Source organism: Malus domestica, chromosome 13 (assembly GCF_042453785.1).
Source record: "Malus domestica chromosome 13, GDT2T_hap1".
Classification (NCBI taxonomy): domain Eukaryota; kingdom Viridiplantae; phylum Streptophyta; class Magnoliopsida; order Rosales; family Rosaceae; genus Malus; species Malus domestica.
In genome coordinates, this window is record NC_091673.1 from 39299367 (window position 1) to 39317229 (window position 17863).

General features: G+C 41.0%; 1 non-coding gene across 1 annotated transcript; it reads right to left on the minus strand.

Moving 5' to 3' along the window:
* Positions 1-8564: 8564 nt before the first annotated feature.
* Positions 8565-8854, minus strand: MIR10990 (microRNA MIR10990). Its single transcript, NR_161600.1, has one exon. It is a non-coding gene; the product is annotated as a microRNA MIR10990 (primary transcript).
* Positions 8855-17863: the final 9009 nt, after the last annotated feature.

Here is a 17863-nt window from a genome sequence, read left to right on the forward strand (position 1 = left end):
TTTGAGCTTATATGGATGGAATTCTCTCGACGTTGCTTCAGGAAATCCCGACAATCGCGAAAGACGGCTTTCGATCCTTCTGCCCCTTCAGCAAAGAGGTGTCTCCCTCCGCTTCTCATGGTTCGGGTCGAAGCAACTGGGTTAAGAGAAGCCTCATGTTGATTATCAAATCGAGGGGTAATTTGTTCCCTATCAGGGATATCTATGTCGAATGCATGTGACCCTCAATGTTGGAGGGCACCCAGTTGATGGTTGACTTCCACGGGGGCAACAAGCTCGCGTGTCTGAGCTTGCCTAGCTTCGTGAAGTGTCTCGAAGAGCTTCTCATATTGCTCCTGGAGGACCTCATTCCTCATTGCTATCTTGTTGTTCTGAGCTTCCAACTCATCGATTTTAGCTTGAAGAAGAACTCGTTTTCCTTCCTTCTTTCGTTGTTTCGCACTATGTGCAAGGGGGGTGTCATTCTGTGTGTTGTGGCTTCCTTCGCTTCCCATGCTGGAGAGGGATGCCTGATCAAAAGAAAGTGTACGAATGATAGAAACCAGCTTGACACAGCTGAAGAGAGTAGGAATAAGTGTCGTTTCCCACAGACGGCGCCAAATGTTGATGCACAAAATCAGCGAAGACTTTGGTACAACAGAAAGTGTCAGGTTTTGTGACCTTCGCTTGGTTGCTTCGGTCACTAGTGAGGATAAGTACGTAAATGAATAGAGACAGAGAAGCAAACACAGGATGTACGTGGTTCACCCAGATTGGCTACGTCCACGGAGTAGAGGAGTTCTTATTAGTAGTGAAGGGCTTACATAAGTACAAAGGATCAAGCTCTCAATTTAGTGAGTTCTTGTGAATGATTTAACACAAATGGCATTAGGCAATATTGTGGGGGAATGACCCCTATTTATAGAAAAACTTGTAGCTTTGTCACATTGACATGTGTCATGTTATGATTGGTTCTTGATGTCGACACGTGCTGCGCTCTGATTGGCTTCTAATCTTGACACGTGTCGAGTAGTGATTGGCCTCCTGGTCGGAGGGGAACTCTTCTGGGTCCTTGACAGTATAGCGTTGGCCGGTGCTCGGTAGTTTCGGGATTGGTCAAGTATGGTACAAACACAAGTAATAGTCAATTTTCGTCCAAAGTCATTTCTAGTGTCTAGTTTAAGTTTATTTGGTTGTTTTAAGCTGTTTTGAGTATTGTAAGTTTGCTTTGAGTCTTCTGAGTATTGTTAAGTGTTTTTAAGTTTAGTTTTATGTTTTTGAGTAAGTTTAGAGGCTATTAGCAAGCCCTCCTAATCCCCGGTCCAGAACGATCCCTATTTATACTTGTACTACAATTGTCAAAAGAGGGTTAAATTTGTGTGTTAAGATAATTTTCACATCAGAAACCACTCATATTGTACATCACCGCTCAGGAAAGTTCAGTTAGAGCACTCTTGGCACAAGAGAATGAATCCTAGAAAGAGGGTGCGCTCTACTACCTCGGCCAAACTCTCACTGGCGCCGAGTTGAACTACTCCTAAATAGAAATGATATACCTCGCCTTGATGTTCGTCATCTAGAAGCTTAGGCATTACATGCATGCTTACACCATCAACCTGGTTGCTAAAGCTGACCTGGTCAAATACGTCATGTTCAAACCAGTTTTGATACGGCGACTAGCTAAATGGGCGTTGCTTCTTAATCAATACGAGATCATCTACGTCCCAGCTAAAGCCGTCAAGGGATAAGCGCTAGCAGACTTCCTTGCTGATCATCCAATCCCAGCCGATTGGAAAATCTCAGACGACTTGCCTGATGAAGAGGTGTTCTACATCGACATCTTCCCGACATAGACGATGTTCTTCGACGGATCTGGATAAGCAGACGGAGCGGGGGCAGAAGTAGTATTCATGTAGCCACAAAGGCAAATACTACCTTATTCCTTCCAACTAAGTGAACTATGCTCCAACAACATCGCTGAGTACCAAGCATTGATCATCGGTCTCCAAATGGCGATCAACATGGGAATCACAGCCCTTGAGGTATTTGGTGACTCCAAGCTTATAATCAATCAACTCTTAACTGAATATGAGGTGAGGAAAGATGATCTCGTCCCATATTTCAAGCCGGTAACTCAACTGCTACAAAAGTTCGAGACTGTGACACTAGAACATATGCCAAGAAAAAAAAATCAAATGCCAGATGCTCTCACCAACCTAGCCTCGAGTATGACACTAGGAGAAGACGAAGCTGCAGACGTGCCAGTTTGCCAAAGATGGGTGATCCCGCTCGTCACTAAAATGCTACTAGATGGTACAAATGCCATCTCAGTACTTCCAATCGATGCTGAAGTGTGGAGACTGCCGTTGATCGACTACTTGGAGCATGGAAAGCTTCCAGATGATCCTAGACACCGCTCCGAAATACGTCGATGAGCACCTCGCTTCCTCTACTACAAAGGAACATTTTACCAACGCTCTTTTGAAGGAGTACTTCTGAGATGCTTAGGTGAGGAAGAAGCCAATCAAGTTATGGAAGAAGCACACTCAGGCGTATGTGGGGTGCATCAGTCTGGACCGAAGCTACATTTCCAGCTCAAAAGGATAGGTTCCTACTGGCCAAGCATGGTGAAAGATTGCCTAAAACATGCCAAAAGGTGCCAAGCCTGCCAATTCCACGCCAACTTCATACATCAACCGCCTGAACCATTACACCTTACAGCTGCCTCATGGCCATTCGATGCATGGGGATTGGACGTCGTAGGACCAATTACACCAAAGTCATTTACAGGAGAAGCTTACATCCTAGTTGCAACAAATTACTTCTCCAAGTGGGCTGAAGCCATACCTTCAAGGGAAGTCAAGAAGAAAACAGTCGTCCATTTCATCAAGGAGCATATCATCCATCGATATGGTGTGCCTCGCTACATTATCACTAACAAAGAAAAACAATTCTCCAACCGACTCATGGACGAGCTCTACGAGAAATACAAGTTCAAGCAGCACAAGTCTTCCATGTATCATGCTCCGGCCAACGGTTTTGCGGAAGCATTCAACAAAACATTGTGCAACCTCCTAAGAAAGGTGATCAGCCAAACAAAGAGAGATTGGCACGAAAGAATAAGCGAAGCACTTTAGGCATATAGGATGGCACATAGGACTCCTACCCAAGCTATGCCTTATTCTCTCATATATGGCGTGGAAGCTGTTCTACCACTTGAGAGTCAAATCCCCTCACTAAGGATGTCCATACAAGAAGGCTTGACTGACGAAGAGAATGCAAAGTTACGCTTTTAAGAGCTGGAAGCACTGGATGAGAGAAAGCTCGAAGCTTAGCAACATTTGAAGTGTTATCAATCACGACTCTCCAAGGCCTTCAACAAGAAAGTTCGCCCTCGTTCTTTTCAAATGGGAGATCTCATCTTTGCATTGCGCAGGCCTATCATCACAACTCACAAAACAAAAAGCAAGTTCACATCAAAGTGGAATGGACCTTATGTAATAGAAGAAGTCTACACCAATGGCGCATACTTAATCATGGTAAAAGACGACTTGAAGATTGGCCCCATCAATGGCAGATTCTTGAAGCGCTACTACCCTTAAAACAAACGGACCATGTTCCTGGCCCGCAAGAGCATAAATTGCGTACAGCATAAAAAAAAATATATATGCATTTGAACTACGTCATGACTTGATCCCTCTTCAACTGAGGGTACGTAGGCAACTTGAAACTTCAAAACTTCAAGTACAGTCACATTATCAACAAAAACACAAACACTTTGAGGAATAAAGAGAAAATTCAATATGTGAATACTTTATTTCTTTAAAGGAAGGATTTGGCTACAAAGCTTTATTTACAACAAAAAAAATGATCAGAAGCAAAGAAGGCTTAAGGAAGACATTACTTGGGAACTATGTTGTACTTTTATGCGCAAACGGAAGCGAATTCTAACAAAGTACCAATATTAACGTTGTAGGCGAAAGTTAAAACAAACAATCTCAAACTAACACAAGAGATTTACGTGGTTCGGCGTAAAGCCTATGTCCACAGGCGAAGCAATGCGAGGAATTTCACTAAACAAATGGAGATTACACAAGAGTATTTAAACTCTCACAACTCAAATCCCACAGATTACAAACCTTAATTCTCCCAAATTTCTCTCTAACTCACAAACTCACAAATTGACTCTCACCAAATTTGCCAAACGAATAAGCCATGAATTTGCCATACACTCATGACTCCAAACGGTGACCTCCACCCCAAAACCCAATTAGAGAAAACTCTCTAAGCCATGGTGAGGCACACTAAATACACTAACCCTAAGGTCCTAGTTATGGTGCATAGGACTTAGGTTACAATAAGAATCCTAATAGGAAATAAATCCTAATCCTAATCAAATAGGTAATTAACAAAATCTCTCCACCAAGGAAACTAACTAGGAAGTCAAATCCAAACCCAAATAGAACACCAAAACCAAATAGGTAACACAAACCTAATTTATTGCATCATCCTAATTTTGAGCCAAAAACCCAACAAACTATGTCCCTAAAACTACGGCAACCATCCTCAAGCAGGCCTTCCAAAATCTTCAAAGTCTCCACATCGGTAGGAGACAAGGTGGGCGACTCCATTACCATACATTTCTCTTGTTCTAGGTGTGACATCTCCTTTTGGTACTGAGAAATTGTAGCTTCCTGCTCCAAAAGAACACCTTCAAGTCATGATGCTTCGATTCCCAATTGCTCTCTCTCTCGCACCAACGCTTCCAGATGCACTTGGACGGAAGCTAAAGAGGTTCCTATGAATTGATAATCTTTTGAAGCAGCTTGCTGAGAAGACCAGACTTGGGAAATTGATAAGTATATTCCCGCAAGTTGTTGAGCTCTAACATCTGGACTCAATTTTTTCGAGGAAATAGCACACATGGAAGAATACTCAGTCGAGGCGGCCATAAGTTCGGCAATTTGAACTCTCAAGGGTGAGGAATCAACTTTAAGGTCATCAATCGTAGAAACAAACTCCAATAATTCCTCCTTGAGCAATGCAAGGTCTTCCAATGGGTACTTTGAAATCCTCTCCTCAATATGGCTTTTGACATCCATAGCCGCATGAAGTCTGATGTGATGGATAAGCTGCTCAGTTCCATGAATGTTTGGCCCTCTTAAAGAGATCTCAGAGCTAGCTGGCAAAGGTATTGGATGCATGACGGGCCCTTGCATACCTTCACCTACACACGACAAATCGGGCCAACTTGGTGGATTCGGAACAAGCTCTGCACCAGGCGGATCCCCAATCTCTCTGTCTGTAGGTAAATTACCTTCAAATATCATATCCATATAAGAATGAACGCTTGCGTTCACCAGATCAAAAGAATAAAAAGGCCCAGCCTAAACAAGACAAAAAAAGATGTTAGAAATCAAAGCTAAAACAATGAAAGCAAAGTAAGTCACAATAAAGAAATGAATATGTACATCTTTATCAAGTGACACACGACCACCAAATTGAGAAGGCCTAAACTCTTCTTTCTTCTTATGATGAAAATTGACGTCGCTATCAGCCTAAGCACCTTCAAGTGGTCGCTTGTTTATAATTTCTTGACGCTGCTGCAAAACAAATCCATCTTTGTACAAATCAACTTCATCACCCGCCTTTTCATATGCATCCGGATGTTGAGGAGACAAGCACGGCACTGAGGAACTAAAACCACATGTCCATTTTGCAAATGAGCTACACTCGCACAATAAAGCGGTACCAACTATGTAGGAATCACAAAACAACCCTTTCTCGGTGCATCATTACGTAAGCAAGAAGAATTGGTACCACATGTTAGCCCCTAGTTTTCATAATGTACCTTTGACCACCAATTTACATAAGCACGGGTCACCAAATTGTTCTTGAACTCATCTTTGACCGACAGGGTGATAAAAGCATTTGTACATGCATGGGTATAATATTCTCAATGCATATACACGGCTTGCAAGGATTCCAATCGGGCTTTTTCCTTCAGTTTGCCTAGCACATTTTGGACAAAACCAAATTGCCTGCTAAAACAGTGAGGACTATACGGCTGAACGATGCATTAATCTTCTTGCCTCTTGCCGCAGAGAAACATAGCCTGAGCGAAGACTTATAAGATAAGACAAGTCCGAGAAGCGTATATGCGAATCATCCATAATGCCTCGTCGCACCGAGCCCACTCTCGCCAGGTGATCCATCCTCAAGCCTTCATAACTTCTAAACAGCGCTTGTACCTGCAAATCATCAAGGCCCTTCATAGGAAACACACCAAAATACTTCATCATCAAAGGCCCCATCTTAACTGAAGTCGGTGAAGAATGCCCTGACTTGTCTAAAGTTGACGAAGAAAAATGAGTGCCAAAGTACTCACCTAACCAACCATACATGTAGTGGTAGGGAAGTACCGCAGCACAATCTTTAGTGCTGGCTGAGTTCGAAACAACACCCAAGCCATTGTAAATGTTGACTAAGACCGAAATAGCAAGACTAAAAGATTCGCCTACAGCCATCTTGCTAGCAACTTTGTGTTGGAAATGCGCCCTAAAACCAATCATATGATGATACTTTACGGACATTTCACATGTTAAACTAATCTAGTTTAATATCAAGGGCAAAGATTATTGTTTGAGCCGTCTCATATAAATGTTATATGCTTAAACGATAAGTCCAAGGGAGAGTGACTAGTCTCGAGTCATTGGTGTGTGTGACATCAAGACAAGTACGTAGGTGCTCAATAGAGAATGAGTTCACTGAACATGATCAACGAAGAGTTCTCATATTCATGTCACATGAGAACTCATGGTTGGGATAATGCAAAGTAGTCCTTTGACCTGAGGCATCACAGTTGTCTTGTGGTTAAGTCCTTGATCTTTGATTATGTCAAAGTCACCCCATCGGGGTGTCCACGGCATCGTTGGGGTTAAGCCACTTAGTCATGGAGGCAAGTGAATGCGCAACAAGGGATCTCTAACCTTCAAACCGTTTGGGGGAGAATACACTATGATATGATTAAGAATCTCTGATCAGAGTATGAATGAGATTTAGAAAAGTCGTTCTAAATCACATTCAAGGTAATCATATAAGCACACGAATCACATTGGATAGTAGACATGAATAAACTATCAAACCAAACAATGTGGTCAAGAGTATTGTATTAGAGAAAGACCGTATTGCATTTGTAATCCTAAACTGAATAGGTTCTCTACCTCTTCTGATTAGCTTGGGTAACCATGATATGCTGCTAGGTATCACTCTTGGTTTGTGGAAGCCCTAAACGTGTATAAACACTAAAGGGAGAATTGAAAGTAAGTTTCAATTCACAATCGATTTTAAAGAGTTTTAATCGCCCACTGCCTCGGTAAAAGGAACCTAATGGATCGTACACCGTGTAAGGTGGAGATTGAAGAAACAATGGAGATTAGTAAGAATAATTAAATGGTTTAATTATTTATGGCAAGGATTAATTAATATGTTAATTAATTAAACGAATAAGTTCGTTAAAGACCTCGGGATAGTTTTGGACCTTAAGGTCCAATGGGCTTCGAACGTCAAGCCCATTGACTTAAGTTGTATGACAACTTAATTCACAAAGGCCCAAAAAGCCCAAACAAAACCCTATGGCCGGCCATTTAGAGGAGGGTAGTGAACTTGCTTTAATTACAAGTTTGCCACTCCAATGAATAAAGGTATAAATATGACTTTATAGCCAAAATTCATTTAGGGTTTTCTTTTAGGAAATTGGAGATAACACAATGCTCTCCTTTCTCTCTAAAGAGGCCGGCCCCCTTGGAGGGTGTATCTAGCAATCCCACTACTCCAAGGTCACTCATTTTCTTCTCCAATCTCTCATTGGTGTGGAGACTTAGAGGTTCTCAATTTTGGGAACTTGGAGAAACCTATTCTTCCATCCAAATCCATAGATTGTAGATGCAAGGAATGAAGGCCCTCTCTTTGGGTGATTAGCCTTTGCTTATGCAAAGAGGAATCTACAAAGGTATATATTTTCAACTCACTTTGATTTGAGTTGAGTCTTGGTTCACCAATCTACTAGGCTTTGAATTTCATGGGTAATGTTTTGTTTTTGAATGCATGCAAGCATGATCCCACCTTTTAATTGTTAAATGCATGCTATAGATGTTATTCAAATGAACATGTTTTCACAAAATCATCCTTCACTTTGAAAACTCCAGGACGGATGAAATTGATGTCGTCTTTAGGGAAAACGAACTTACAAAGCCAACAAGCTAAGAAAATGGCTAGGTAAGATTCTTCCAAGTGCTCTGACGCCACGCCAAGATCCTCAAATAGCTTTAACTCGATAGGGGTGCGGCGCCCAGCTTGACCAATAACACCTGACGGAATTGAGTCTCCTTTAGGCCTGGTTGTCTTGTTACGACCACTTTTCTTCGAACGCCTCTGGTACTTCATGACATCCCAATACCAAAACCATATCTATGAAGAAATCTTCACGCCTGAGTTACCCGGGGCCTTTTGGGAAAGCTTATGGTACGTCCAAAACAAATAGCAGCAACTCGTAGGCAATCCTCGACTGTTGCAATAAAAAACTCCTCCACACTAGGAACAACCTCGTCATAAAATTTTCCTTGGATCGGCAAGCTTCCTATCTTGTGAAGATCCTTAAGTGAAATGACATCTCCCCTTGAGTCGTGTGAAGTGTGTTGGTTGTTGAACACCAATGCTAAAAGAATGCACGACGGACGGAAGGATGGCAATCATAACTGAACAAAGATGCATATACAACATGATAAAGGCCTATGTTGGTAAGCACATCTTTGGAGCAGCTCAAAACATCTTCAAGCCATTCCTAGTAAAACTTAATGAAGGCGGCTCCTCCGGTAGTCGACAGGGTACTACTCCAAGCCACAAATCTACTACGAATACGATCACCAAGAAGCTCAGACGAGGCCAGATGATTGTCACGAACATGGTGCGAATAGTTCAAGATAAGAATCCTCGAGATGCACACCTTCTTCTTCGTATCTGGTGGTTGAACATAATCTACCACCTCCTAAGATACTTTAGAAGACCACGACTTAATAAGCATGGAGTTATCTTTTGTGGGAAGAGCAAGCGCCTTAGGACCAGTCAGTGGCACATAAAGCTTCAACGTCGTTCCCCTGTCTTGCGAGTCGCCTTCCTTCGCAAGAATGGTGATGGTGCTGCTCTTAAAGCACTTGAAAAATACCATGACCTCAACGAAAAAAAAAATCAGCCACAAAACTTGAGCAGCACGGCAAAGAGGGTAGCTCCAAGACGGTCATTTCGAGCGGCGGCAAGAGGCATGACGAAGTCACCACCGAGGAAAGTCGTGTCCAAAAGGCACTACACAGCATAAACTCGTTGCAGTCTTTTGCACAACCCCACATGGTAAAAGTGACGCACTGCAACAAGCTCCAAGTAGCGGCAAGAGGCACTACAAATTAGGGAGAGGTGATCAGTGGTGGTCGTAGCACAGTCCAAGCACTCTACAACTTGAAGGAAATGGAATGGGGATAAGATATTTGTCTAAAGCCTTACAGGAGAACCTATTTATACACAATTGGAATTGAGGAACTTGATATCTAGCACGGCAACAGGCATATGCTTTTCCCCAATGCTAAGGCATCTGCTTTGCTCCAATGCTAAAGCATATGCTTTGCTCCCCAAAACAAGGAACATGGTCCCTTTATTTTTGTCTTGTTTATCAACCAAATGGAGTGGGAAGCCAAAAGTGGATTTGGAAATGTCAATTAAAAAATTGACATCCTAAAATGAGCAAACAAGACGGGGTCTTACTTCCATACACTTGGTATAAGTGATGATGACATGTGGAAAGCAAATGACAAAAAAAAAAGGAAGTGCCATATGGGGGAAATAAAGCTCATTTATTGATTTTTCTACAAAATTTACATAAACGTACACTTTACATAAGTAAAAATAAATAAAAAAAATAAAAAAAGGGGGCAAGAAATAGGAGGGAGCCTTCACAAAGGTTGATCGGGTGGCACCTCAGTACTCGATAGAGCTCCAGAAAAGGCAAGCACCAGAGGTTGATTATTTGGAGCCTCAACAATTGGTAGAGCTCCGGAGGATGAAGGTAACAGGTGCCTTTGGAGTAAAGCCACAAACATCCGATGGTCACTTTAAATCCGACCTTCAGATTCTTGCAACTGGTCGATCTTTCTTTTCATGCTCGTTGAGTAACTATTTGTGAGCATGTGCAACTCTCTATTTTCATGTTTAAGCCCTCTAATCTCTTGCTTAAGGCTCGCCACCTCAGCCATCAAGGATTCGACCTGGCGAGTACAAGTAAGAAGATGTTGGCCCATATTCGATATAGAGCCCGCAAACTGAACACTGAAAGCCAGAGAGTCTTGAACAGCCAGCTTATCAGACCGGTTGGAAAGGATCCTGTTGTCCTTGGGGGTGAGAAGATTTTTAGCTACCACCGTAGTGGTTATGTCATTCTTCATCATAGAGTCCCCAACTGTAAGAGGACCGGTGGGGGATAAGAAGGATGGGTGCCATATGTTGTCTGTAGAAGATATATCGACTCTTCCCTAACATTCAAATCAAGACGACGATCAGATGGGCAAGCCATTTGCAAAAATGATGAAAGAAGAAGAGGTCGTGTAAATCAAATTCTTAGAAATACAAAAGGAGAGAAATTCCTAACAGATAGCAACTCTCTAAGTGTGTTTTTGAACACGATTAATGCCTCTATAAAAAAAAGAGGCAACAGGGCCTGTTCAAAAATCGAAGAGGCAACATGGCCATTCAAAAACCAAAGAGGCACCTTTCCCCGAATTTCAAAAGCCGGGCCGTTTGTTCAGAAATTGAAGAAGCAACAAGGCCACCGGGTCAAAGATCGAAGAGGCACTGCTCTCTGAATTTAAAAAGCTGGATTTGCTGGATGAAAGTTTGTCGCCACCCTTCACACGCAACCTCAACTTTGTAGAAAGCACGGGCAACCTTGTCAAAGATTTCTGACAAAGTAAAAAATGCGTGAATCTTACTGTTTCAATTACCTAACGGTTGTTGACAAAAGGAAAGGAATAGTGCCATTACTGGCTGTTGGGAAATTCCTATATATGTCGACCTTCATCCTTCATAGCAAGGCAGACCTGCAAAAATGCCTAACCCTTCCTCACCTCCGAGAGTACACTCCCAGCAGAGCCTCTTGAAATACTCAGTTTCTTCCTTTCCGGGAATACCCTTGCAAACAAATGACATAAAAGCAAAAGTATCTTATATCACTAGGGTCGAAAGAAAGAGTAACTCATATCATGCTTTTCCCTATCTTTTCCTTTACCCTTACCCTTACCTGCAAGACAAGGAGAAAGAAAGAAATCAGTCGGAACCTGAAATCAAACTTCTGATTTGGAACTGATTGCTTGGAACCTTTGCCTGGTTGCTTACCTGGCATTTATCTCGAGTGCTCATCGCCGCTGAGAAGTAGTGCTCTGAAAGACCATTTAAATGCAAATGTTGCATTCCACTCCTGCATCAGGGGCAAATACTGCAAGAGATCGAAGCAGAAGGATCAATGATGAGCCGGAACATATCATTATAGCATGACGCCCTTCCCTGCAAAACCTCATAACCTAGATGGAGGAGTCTAAATCAAATCCAAGCTCGGCATCGTTGCCCTAATCAAAGAGCTCAAGAATCTTCAACAAGCCTTTCGCTAGCGCTATCACCGAAGAGCAAAGCCTCGCTGTGCAACGCTGTCAAATCGCCACCACTTCTTCGAAAGCAAGAGTATCACATATCATGTTTTCTCAATGTCATTTTCCTTGTCCTTGTTCTTACCTGCAAGACAAGAAGAAAGAGAGCAATCAGTTGGAACTTGAAGTCAAACTCCTAGTCAGGAACCGACTACTTGAAACACTTCCCTGATTGCTTACCTAGCATTGCTCTGCCGGGGAAATAGACAAGGCAGCAGAAGATACCACATCTACCTGAAGAACAGATAAGGCAAGTGAAAATGATACATTGAAGCATGTGGAAATAAGCATAACAAAACACGTGTCGATTCATCCGCTACTTCTTCAAAAGCAAAAGTATCTCATATCATCAGGGTTGCAATTACTCTATATTTGGCGGACTTGTTTTGACCCTCAAATTCTTGAGTCGACTTGATAGGCGTTGTGAGCTGCACGTGCTGATTCACCACCCTTGAATCAAATCCTTAAAGATCAAGTCACCAAGTTAAAGAAATCACGTCCGATTCAAGATCAAGTTGAAGGAAAATTTTTTGTCCTAGCTAAGAACATGTAAGACCATTTGAATACATATGCAAACTATTAACACTTCAAAGTAGGCATGCATTAAAAAACAATTCATAAAACCCATGACTTTCAAAGCCTAGTATATGGTGAACCAATAAACCCTTTAACAACATTTAAAGAGAAAGTAAGATTTAGAGTTTCTTTACCCTTGAAGCTCATCCTTGTTTACACAAGGGATTCACCCAAGTGGAGGGCCTTCAAGTCACCTCCTTGCTCCTTGGATCTTCCTTGTGATTTTCCTCCTTTTAGTGCTCCTTTGCTTATTTGAGGATTTGAGGATTTGTTCTCCAAAACACCAAAAGTTTGATGTCTCTAACTCTCTTCACCAAGGATGTGATTGTGAAGATGAAATGGATGACTTAGAGAAGAATAGATTGCTAGCTAAAACTCCTCTAAGTGGCCGGCCTCTTTAGAGAAAATGAGAGAAAGTGTTTCACCTCATTTCACCAAGAAAAACCCTAATGAGAAATAAAGCTATAAAGTTGATTTTATACTTCATTTCAAGTGAGTGGCAAACTTGTAATTAATCCAAGTTTGCTACCCTCACCCTTATGGCCGGCCTTACCTTTGTTATTGGGCTAATTGCCCATTTTGTTTTAGTTGTCATACAACTTAAACATAATGAGCCTTGTGGACCAAAACGCTTTTGAGCCCCGAAGCCCAAAACCAACTTAAAAGCCCAATACGAACCTTTCGTAAAATCAATTAACTAATTAATTAATCTTGACCATTCTCAATTAAACCATTTAATTGCTTATCCATCTCATTTATATTTCTTCACTTTCACCCTTACTCGGTGTACGATCCATTAGGTTCCAATTAGCGAGGCAGTGGGCGATTGTTACTCTTAACGATTGATTGTGAATTGAAACAACATTTCAATTCTCCCTTTGATTAGTGTTGGCTAATCTTCAAGGCTTCCACAAACAATGAGTGACACCTAGCAGCATATCATGGTTACCCAAGCTAAGTAGAAGTGGTTGGAGAACCTATCCAGTTACAACTACAATGCAATACGGTCCTTCTCTAATACAATACTCTTAATCACATTGTTTGAGTGATAGTTTGTTTCATGTCTACTATCCAATGTGATACTTCTTTATATGATTCGATTGAATATGATTTGGAACAAATTTCCTAAGTCATATTCATATGCTTTGGCCAAAGACTCACGAATCATATCTTAGAGTATTCTCCTTCCACCATAGAAGGTTAGAGATCCCTTGTTGTGCATTCATATGCCTACATGACTAGATAGCTTGATCCCAACAATGCCGTGGACACTCCAATGGAATGCCATTTAACATGATCAAAGATCAAGGACCTAACCATTAGACATCTATGATGCCTCAGGTCAAAGGACTACTTTGCATATTGCAACTATCGAGTTCTTACATGACATGTATGTTTGAACTCTCTTTTGATCGTTGTTCAGTGCACTCGATTACTTTTTCGAGCACCTATGTGTTTGTCTTAGTGTCCAACACTAAATGACTTGAGACTTGTCATACTCACGCTTGAGTCAACATAACACATACTAACCTTAGCGGATTGTCAATGCCCAATTGGCAATCCTATGGCTAGGAACGTTTTAGGAATGAACATAAGAGAAAGGTCTCGTTAATCTAACTTACTTAAATCACTTATCTCTTAGATCAAATACATTCCTTGGATTCCCTTATTGCTTAAACACATGATACAATAAATAGTGATTAACAATAAGCTTTGCCCTTCATTAAACATATAAAAGTTTAATACAATAAGTATTCCAAAAGCTATTACATCAAATGAGTGGCTTTGTGGGCATACTTCCAACACAAGTGTCCACCATCCTTGAACCAAATTCAGCTCCAGATAAAAGGAGTAAATCTAGACATTTTGGTGCAAGTCTAGCAGAAGAAACCCCTCAGCCAAGTTCAAGAATAAGCCTGTGGAAAGTCAACAATTGGAGGAAACCAGAAAATCCTCCAACCCAGTTCAAGATCAAAGTTGTGGAAAGTCAACAAGCGCAACAAAATACATGCCGATTCATCCATTACCAAAGCTGAAGATCATCTACCACGTGAAGCTCCTTGTGGTCTAATTTAATTCAAGATCAAGCCTCAACGACCCTTGAAGAAATTTCAAACAAAGTTCAAGAACAAGCCTCAACGGCCCTTGAAGAAACTTCTAGCCCAATTCAAGATTAAGCCTCAACGACCCTTGAAGAAATCTCCAGCCTAATTCAAGATCAAGCCTTGATGGCCTTTGGATTGACATCTACATTAAGGGACTTCAAAACGCATCTCCTACACGTGACAAGCACATGTATACGACGCGCCTTGAAGTGGGGGCATTTGTAGACATTGAAATTTCGGTGAAATAAATATTGACCAATAATTACAATTTCAACGCTACACGTAGCGTGTGACTAAACGAAAAATCAAAATAAATCGAAAAAGTCATCAAACAAGGACATGTGTCAACACCTGGCAGAAATGATTTATTTCATCTGAATATTATACTCAAAATTAAGCCTTGCAAAAATTCTATAAATACAAGGCCATTTCATTCATTTTAGGACACCAATTGATCACCAATTCACATCACACCAAAACTTTGAAACTTTGAAACTCTAAAACTCCCAAGCAAATCCCAAAGGATCAAGAAAGCTCCCTCCATTCTTTGCAAAATCCTCCTTCAAGATCAAGCCCCAACGACCATTGAAGAATGTCCACCAATTCAAGATCAAGCCCTGACGGCCCTTGAACAAAGTATTCATCGTTCATCATCCGTTCATCTTAAGATCAAGCCCCAACGACCCTTTGGATCAACAACATCAACAAATCCACACACTCGTTCTTCAAGATTAAGCCCAAAAGCCCTTGAAGATCTGTTCATCTATTCGTCAAGATCAAGCCCAACGGCCCTTGAAGAAACCATCCATACATCACTGTTCATCCTAAAGATCAAGCCCCGACGGCCCTTTGGATCAGCAGCCCATCCACAAATCTACACAACTATACATCCTAAAGATCAAGCCCCGACGACCCTTTGGATCAACAGCCCATCCACAAATCAACACCTTACGAAGATTGAATCAGAGGCTAAATTTATTACAAATACTATTTTGTACACGTGTTCTTGTCTCATTCATCACAGGAAAATTCGTGTTTACAACAATACTTACAAATGAGAAGAAGACCAAACAATACTTTTAAAAATGGCAAGAAACAATGAACTATGTTTATACATAGCAAAACAATGCATCACAATTTTGGAGAAATAAGACCAAAAGAAAATTTTATTGTGGATAAAATAATGGGAACTTTAACGAAAAGCTCATTGTATTGTTCACTATAATGAAAAACCACATTTTTACACTTAAAAGTCAATCCTGGTACTATTCACTTTACCCTTTATTTTGTCCTTATCGTTAAAACTCAAAATTTTCAATCCCTTTTCATTAGTTTTCCTTAAAATTAAATGCTAGCAGCAAGCAATTATAGTAACTTATTGAGTTTTAGAAAACATCACTTACAACTATGTTGATAATTGCTACATGCATCTGTAATCATTTCATTGCTATGTTTTTGGTTAGCAACTTCTTTTTGTCTATAAGGGAAATTATAGGTTTCAAATAACCTATTCAACTAACCAAATCAACGGCTACATATGGTTGTGTGCCTGGAGATGTTTGGTATTCCCATGATTTTTTTTGCTATTTTTTTATTTTTTTTATGTTGGCACATGTAAGTTTTTCAATCATTATTCTAGCTTTTGCTTCCTTTAATTCCAGTAATTGGCCGAGTTTGGAAATTATGACCTATAGAGTAGTTGTTTGGGTTTTGTGTTCTTATTTTTCTTCATTGTGTTAGTGTGTTTTGATGGCTAGTTCCCTCCAAAGCTTCCCTATTCATATCAGTTGTGGTGGTGCCTTCTCGCTCCATCAAAGTCTCTGCCTTCTTTTCCCCTGATTCCAAGAGACTCCAAAATGACCAAGCTTCCCTATTCATATCAGTTGTAGTGGTGCCTTCTCGCACCATCAAAGTCTCTGCCTTCTTTTCCCCTGATTCTAAGAGACTCCAAAATGACGAACCCTTAACCTGCTGCTTCCTCCCCTGGAAATGCCCATAGGCCTAGAATTTGTTCTGAGCGCTATATCCCTAGCTGGGAGAATCCTTTCCCAGTCCCTCAATCGGGACAAGAGCCCATAGTTGTTGAAAGGATATGAACACGTTTACCAAGGAAAGATGAGTAACTAGGGTGAACACCAATCTTTAATGTTGAGCACATGTTGTCAAGGGTTTTAATGGGGAAGATGTTAGGCCAACCACTTGATGCTTGTTTGATCAAGTGGAAATTGGGGCTGCTATGGAAGAATGAGGTGAAGAACACCTTCTATTTGGACCACTTTGGAGGGAAATGGTTTGAGCTTGAATTCACAAATGAGAAAGATTTGAAATTTATCTTGACGAATCAGCCTTGGTACTTGCGAGGTCAAAATTTTCATCTTGAAAGGTGGATAATAAGTTTCAAGGACAATGATGTTATCACTAAGCTGGATTTCTAGGCTAGACTCCCAAGAGTCCTTACTTAATATAAGGAGGACAGGATTATAAAGGATATTAATCAACCTATTGGTCGAGTGATTAAAGTGGATGAGGTGACTTTGGGTTTAAATGGCTTGTTCGTCAAGGTGCTACTGGAGGTTGATTTGTAGTTTCCCTCGAAGTGTGTTCTCATTGTCAACCATGATGATGACTACCCAATCCTTGTCAGCTATGATAAAAATATTTAAAGTGTGCTTTTACTATGGAAGAATGAGGATTAAGAGCATGCTTACCCTGAGATTGAAGCAGATGAGAGATGCTTTATGATTGACAAGATTTTTTTAAGACGAACCGTCTATTTTCTTGGAGGACGTGGTGGTGGATGAAGATATTAAAGCTGTAATGCAAGAGGATGTGATACTCTATTTTTCAAGTGCTACTAATATGGAAAAGAACCTCACGGAGATAAAAGAGTGTGGACAACATATGGAGGACGCATCCCCTAATGAAGAAGGTTGGACTACGGTGGTTCTTAAATGGAGGAAAAAAGTGGATAAGAGGAAAGGTGGTGAAAGCTCTAAGGATGACAGGTTGTATAAAGACGTTGTCTCTACTCCTAAACCTAAGTGGATGGCAAGAGCTGACCTGGTGCAGGATTGGCGAAGCGTTAAGAATTTGGTGAAGATCGATAAGCAAGTGAGGGCATAAAGGTTCATTTGGGCACTTCTATGGCTACCCATAATGATTATTGCAACTTTAGAACTGATTGGGATAATTCTGTTGAGTCTTCGTTTGCTGATATTGGTTCTTGGATAACCCCCTATGAGTTTTACTATACTAGTGGTCTTAGATTAGGAGAGGTCAATTTCTTTGATGCTATGTTTGCTTTGTTAAAAAATCAGGACGTTGTGATCAAATGTAAGGAGTGATGAGTTGAAGCTGGGAGAAGTTTGGGAGCTTTGTTGTTGCAATGCTTGTTGCTGAGGCGGCATCTATTAGTGATAGGCCAAAGATTTGTGTGCTAAGTCCAAGAAAACGTGTTTG